Raw genomic sequence first — 5,613 nt, forward strand, 5'->3', positions numbered from 1 at the left:
TCACGCCCCCATCAATGTAAAGGTCCAAGTGTCCGGCTGCGACTAGCTCCTCCAGTTGTTGCTTCAGAGGCAAACAGTCCTCTGTCCGGTGTCCGCGCTCCCGGTGGAATGTGCAGCGGTACCGCGGATTGAAGCCTTTTTGCACATCACCTAACTTAGCGGGAAACCGGACGTAATCCTTGTCACGGATTTCACTGAGTATGCGATAGATTGGAATCTTAAAGACCGTGGTGATGCATGTCCGAGCTTTCAACCTTCTGTTTGCGTCAGCTTCGTCGTCGCGGGGGTATTCATCTTGGTCATTCCGCCGTCCCCTACCCCGGTTTCGACGATTTGAACCTCGGTCAGATTCCTCGGCAAGATCATTTGACCGGTTAGCCTCCTGTCCGACCGCGTGCACCTTGCCAGCCGACCTCTTGTCTGTTGCTATCGGAGTTGCCTTCGCGGTAGACGCGGCCGCATCATCTTCTACTTAGATGTGCTCATTGATGCGCTGCATTAGTTGGCCCATAGATGTCGGCTAGTGCATGGTAAACGAGTCCCGCAGTCTATGTCTGACCGGGAGACCACGCTTATATTGTGTGATTGGCAAGTTGACCGGGAAATCCAAGATCTCGTTGAAGGTTTCCCAGTATCTGGAGTTGTATGCCTTGAGTGTGTCACTCGGCCCCATCTTGACACTAAGAAGGTGGTCAACTTCCTTTGGCGTTCTGGTGTTGGTTTTGAAACGCGTCACAAAGGCTTCCGCCAATTGCTGCCACCTTTCGATGCTCCCATCCGACTGCCTCTCAAACCATTTCAAGCCCAGCTCGCCCAAACTTGACGGGAAGATAAGGCACATAAGAGCGTCATTCCGCCTATGTCCGGCCATGACCTATCGGAAGTGGCTTACATGCATATATGGATCGGTCTTTCTATCGTAGAGCGTGAACTTTGGCTGGTGGAAGCCCGCGGGAAGCAGTGTTGTTTCTATCTCCAGGGAGAAAGGAGTGGCGCTCAGCCTTGCCAAATCCGTGTCTGGAGGAGGAGGCACAGCTAGGTGGGGTGGAAGCATTACGACCTCTTCACTGGCGCAACCCCTATAGGATAACCGCTGGAATGCCGGTACCATCTGAGTCTCCCGCCAGCGAGCCCGTTCCTTCAAGACTTCCCGCAAATCCTCTGAACGAGCGGAGTAGGAGTACCCCGACGTCGTCGCCGGACGTGAGGGTTGGTAAGTGCTGTCATGCGCATTGGATTTCTCTATGGGCGCGTTGGAATCTCCAACCTTGTAACTTCTGGTGATTGAGAGGGACGGGGTGTGCCGCTGGCTTTGACTATCTGAACGGCGGGGTTGGGTGCGCTCACTGTGGTCTCCCACTCCAGCTACACCCTTCCCTTTGACATGCTGCTTAAGATCCCCTATTGCCGCCGCCATTCTCCGGATGACGGCTTCTTGGTCCTTTAGCTTGTGTTCCAGACGTCTGGCAGCGATTCTCTCTGCCGCCGGTGACCGTCTGGACTCCGAGAATGCCCAAAGCTTCTTCCGCGCTTATCCTGCGCGTCTTTTGAATGTCCTCCTAGGGAAGTCTCTAGGTCCGCCATGTTCTGAATGGCGGGGAGTCCGTCTCTTCGTCTGGCTGACTTCGGGGTAACTCCGTCGATGGCGAACAACGGAATCTCGTAGTTGTTCGCCATGGACGGCGATCAGATGAGCTGAGAAGACAAGGTTTTGTCTATCAAGTTCCCACAGACGGCGCCAATTGTACGGGGAGCAAGTATTCTGGCGAGCCCGTACTCCTTTTTTCCGAGCTCCGAGTCTATCCGATCGTCCTGCGAACACAACGACGGTGAGCTACTCGGCGGTGTGTGGCCGGAAAACCCCTCCGACGGTCAAGTTAGCACACACCTAGGGATAAAGAGAGGAGAGTGTTCAGTGTTTAGTATATCTCACCAAAATGGTTATGTTCAGCATGGGGGGCGCAGACATGCTTATATACCTTCTGCGCCCCAAATCTACTCCCATTAGTCTCTCGACACGTGGTGCTGCTATCCCATCTGTCAGCACAAATCCAGCAATCACCACCTAACCAAACTGTCAGGATATGTCGATGGAGCCCGGCAGACCGGCGGAACCACCTCGGCCTTTCCCGTCTGTGATGCACTACATGCTCGAGTGCTCTACTAACCGAGCTCCGTACCGACCGAGCTCGGTTGTATTCCGGCAAAGCCGAGCTCGAGATAGGTCACGTCGGTTAACAAAAGGGCTTCCTGCCGAGCTGAACGCGCGAGCCTTCCTGCCGAGCTAAACGCACAAACCCTCCAGCCGAGCAACTCAAGTAGCACGGTTCCTACCTGTTCAGGTTCAGGTAGCTCGGTCCAGCGCAATATTGGGCTTTAACCGAACAGCCCCATCTCCGAGCAAGCCTAAAGCTATTCTGGTCCAAACGTGCTCGGCCTTCAATTTGTCAGGCCCTCACCATGGAAGATCATAATGTATCAAAAAGAAACCCCAGAAATAAAATCACTGAATAAATACATTAATACTGATGCATCAACCAAACACATCCAGAAATAGAATCACAGAAAAATCAAATAACAAATTTCCAGCAGCCACAAGATCTGACATATAATAACAGTACAGCCACTCTCATTTTCAACCCATTAGAAATAAATCAATATATGAAATTTTTAATACCAAGTAAAATTGAGTGAACGAATTAATATACTGAAAAGAGTAGATCATAATGTAGCGAAAAGAGTAGATCATAATGTAGCAAAAAGAAAACCCATAAATAAAATCACTGAATATATTAATTAATCCTACAAAAACAAAAAACAAAAAAAATAAATCAATGCATCAACCAAAAAACCCCGAAATAGAATCACACAAAAACCAAATTAAAAATTTCCAGTAACCACGGATCAATTGCATTCTCAACCCATTTGAAACAAACCCAAATATGAAATTTTCAACACAAAATGGAAACTTTATCAAAAAAGAGTTGAATTATATTATTACCTCAATGAAATGGGGACAAAGGTCCTTAAGAACAGCTTGCATCTTGAAGTACTTGGAGTTCTGAATATGCCCATTTTGGTCAAGAGGTCTCTTGTTGTTCTTTTGAGGCAAAGGAGGAAGATGAGGAGGAGGGAGATTTTGGGTTGTGTTTGGTGGGTTTGGAATTGGGTTTTGAGTAGGCAATGTAGTTTGGGCAGTTTCAGATTCTTTCATTGGTTGAGGAGTGAGATTTTGAGATGGGTTTGGTGGGTTTGTATTTGGGGGGTTTTGGGTAGGAATGGCAAAGGGGCGGGGCGGGGCCGGGGATCACACTCCCCATCCCCGATCCCCGATGGTGGAAATCCCCCCGTCCCCGGCCCCGATCCCCGACGGGGAACCTATATCGGCCCTCGTCCCCGCCCCCCAACGGGAATCGGGTTTCCCCAACACCGAACAACCCCCGACCCTTTTTTTTTTTTTCTTTTTGGAAAACTGCTTTGAAGCTGAAGGATCAAAAAAAAAAAGATCAACATGGAGAAACAGAGAGATCAACACCAACAGATCATCATGTATCATCATCAACAACAGATAAAAAAAAAAAAAGAGAACAGAACAGATCAAAAAACACCAACAGATCCAAAAACAAAAGAAGAGATCAACAACATATTATCATCATCATAGAATAGATCTCAAGATCTAAGCTTCAATCTATAATATATATACATATATACATATATATGTGTGTATAACACAGAGAAAGAGAGAGGGATAGAGATCGACGCTGTGTAGAGGAGATCGGCGAAGGAGTCGGCGGAGGACGGTCTTTTCTCTCGGCGGAGGAGATCGGTGACGACGGAGGATCGGCTCTCTCTCTCTCTCTCCCTCTCTCCCTCTCGCTCCATTTTTCTCACATAGCTCCCTCTCACTCCATTTTTCTTACGCAACAGCGAAGTGATTGTGTGTGGTGGATCGTTCACTCAAGACTTGATAAAGTTCAGTGAGAGAGAAAAGAGTGGAGAGTTCAGTGAGAGAGTTGAGAGAGAGAGAGAGAGAGAAAGTGAAGAGTCAGAGTGAAAGACAGATCTGAGATAAAGTTTAACATATCTATAATATATAATATAATAAAGCTGAGATCTGAGAGTGGAGAGTCAGCCTAGCCTAAACACATATATATAATATATAATATAATAAAGCTTAGCATATGTATATATCTATATAAAGATGGTTCGGGGATGTTCGGGGCAGGGCCGGGTCTGGAGAAGCTATCACCGTCTCCGGCCCGAAAATTATCGGGGATTTAATTTTTAATACCATCCCCGGCCTGTCGGAGGTATTTTTCGGGGAAAAACCGTCCCCATCGGGGTCGGGGGGTCGGGTCCCCGTCGGGCCGGTTTCAAATTGCCATCTCTAGTTTTGGGTTGTGTTTGGATCTGGGTTTTGAGATGGGGGTGTTGTTTGGGGCGGTTGAGGTTGTTCCATGGATGGAGAAGGTTGAGGAGGGAGGTTTTGGGGTGTGTTTGGATCTGGGATTTGGGTTGGTAGTGGCGTAGTTTGGGCGGGTTTGTTAGGTTCTTCTTCCATGGACTTGTGTGTTTCTTAGGAGTGTAAAGAATTGTTTCAGAAGGTTCGAAGCGATAGCTTTGTTTGCGCTCTCGGATCGGAGTTATCTAGGTAATGGAGAGAGAGCTAGAGTGAATCTTGGGAGGTGTTTGGTTGTGAGTGTTATTTTAACCCAATAGTGTTGGGTCTTTCGGACAAGATTATAGTTAGGGTCTGAATTTTTTTTTTTTTTTTCCCACCACATATAAACAGGGTTACAAACAAATTGAGTGAAGTTGAGTTTTACCAAATTTGAGTACAACTCATTTATTTATTAAGAGAAAAGTTAGGAATAATGAAAATTTTTTTATGAAAATGATTATGAAAGATTTATGATCTTTAGATTACCTTGATTAGTGTATGGTATTTTATTCTAAGTATAATCCAAGGGTCACAAAACTTTCATGATTATTTTCATGAAAAGTTTTCATGATACCTGACATTGCTGATTTATTAAGCTCAATTATTTAATTCGAGTTCTACTTGATAATTAATCAAGTTTAAGGTCGGCTCAATTCATTAACATTAATTAAGTTTGAACTTCACTCGAAGCTTAATAATAATTTTTTTTATTATTTATATTATTTAAATAAAAACATTATGTATATTACCTAATATATAAATCATAGGAAAAATGTCTAAAGTTCCTATCCCATTTTTAGTAATGAAAGAGATCTACAATATTATTTTTGAATGTTTAGGTCCCTCAACCCAACATCCATATGTCACAGAGAAATTTGATATATCACAGAGCTACTCTCCCTTACGACTCTCTCTCTCTCTACAACACTTTCTCTCTTTGCACAAACTATGTTGATCATTTCTTCCTGGCCTCAAAGATACGTCTTCTCCACCACAGCTAGGGTTTCCTCGTCTTCTTCAGTCTCCTCGTCTTCCAAGCTTAGCTTGATCTCTTGCTAGTTGCCTCTTCGATCAAGCATTTGCAAGTTTCTGTGCTTCGTGGTTTGCTGCTCTTCGAAGGCTAGAGGAATGGTGGAGATGGTGCAGGACAAGGAGTTTGCGGTGGCTGTCGT

At 45.7% G+C, this 5,613-nt stretch overlaps 1 long non-coding RNA gene across 1 annotated transcript; it reads left to right on the plus strand.

Moving 5' to 3' along the window:
- The first annotated feature begins 3,017 nt into the window (after window positions 1-3,017).
- LOC145820623 (uncharacterized) lies at window positions 3,018-4,632 on the plus strand. The gene is made up of 2 exons (XR_014362512.1): window positions 3,018-3,265; window positions 4,484-4,632. It is a non-coding gene; the product is annotated as an uncharacterized LOC145820623 (long non-coding RNA).
- The last annotated feature ends 981 nt before the right edge of the window (window positions 4,633-5,613 follow it).

This window comes from Camellia sinensis, chromosome 2 (genome assembly GCF_055761805.1).
Source record: "Camellia sinensis isolate YWXY chromosome 2, ASM5576180v1, whole genome shotgun sequence".
NCBI lineage: Eukaryota > Viridiplantae > Streptophyta > Magnoliopsida > Ericales > Theaceae > Camellia > Camellia sinensis.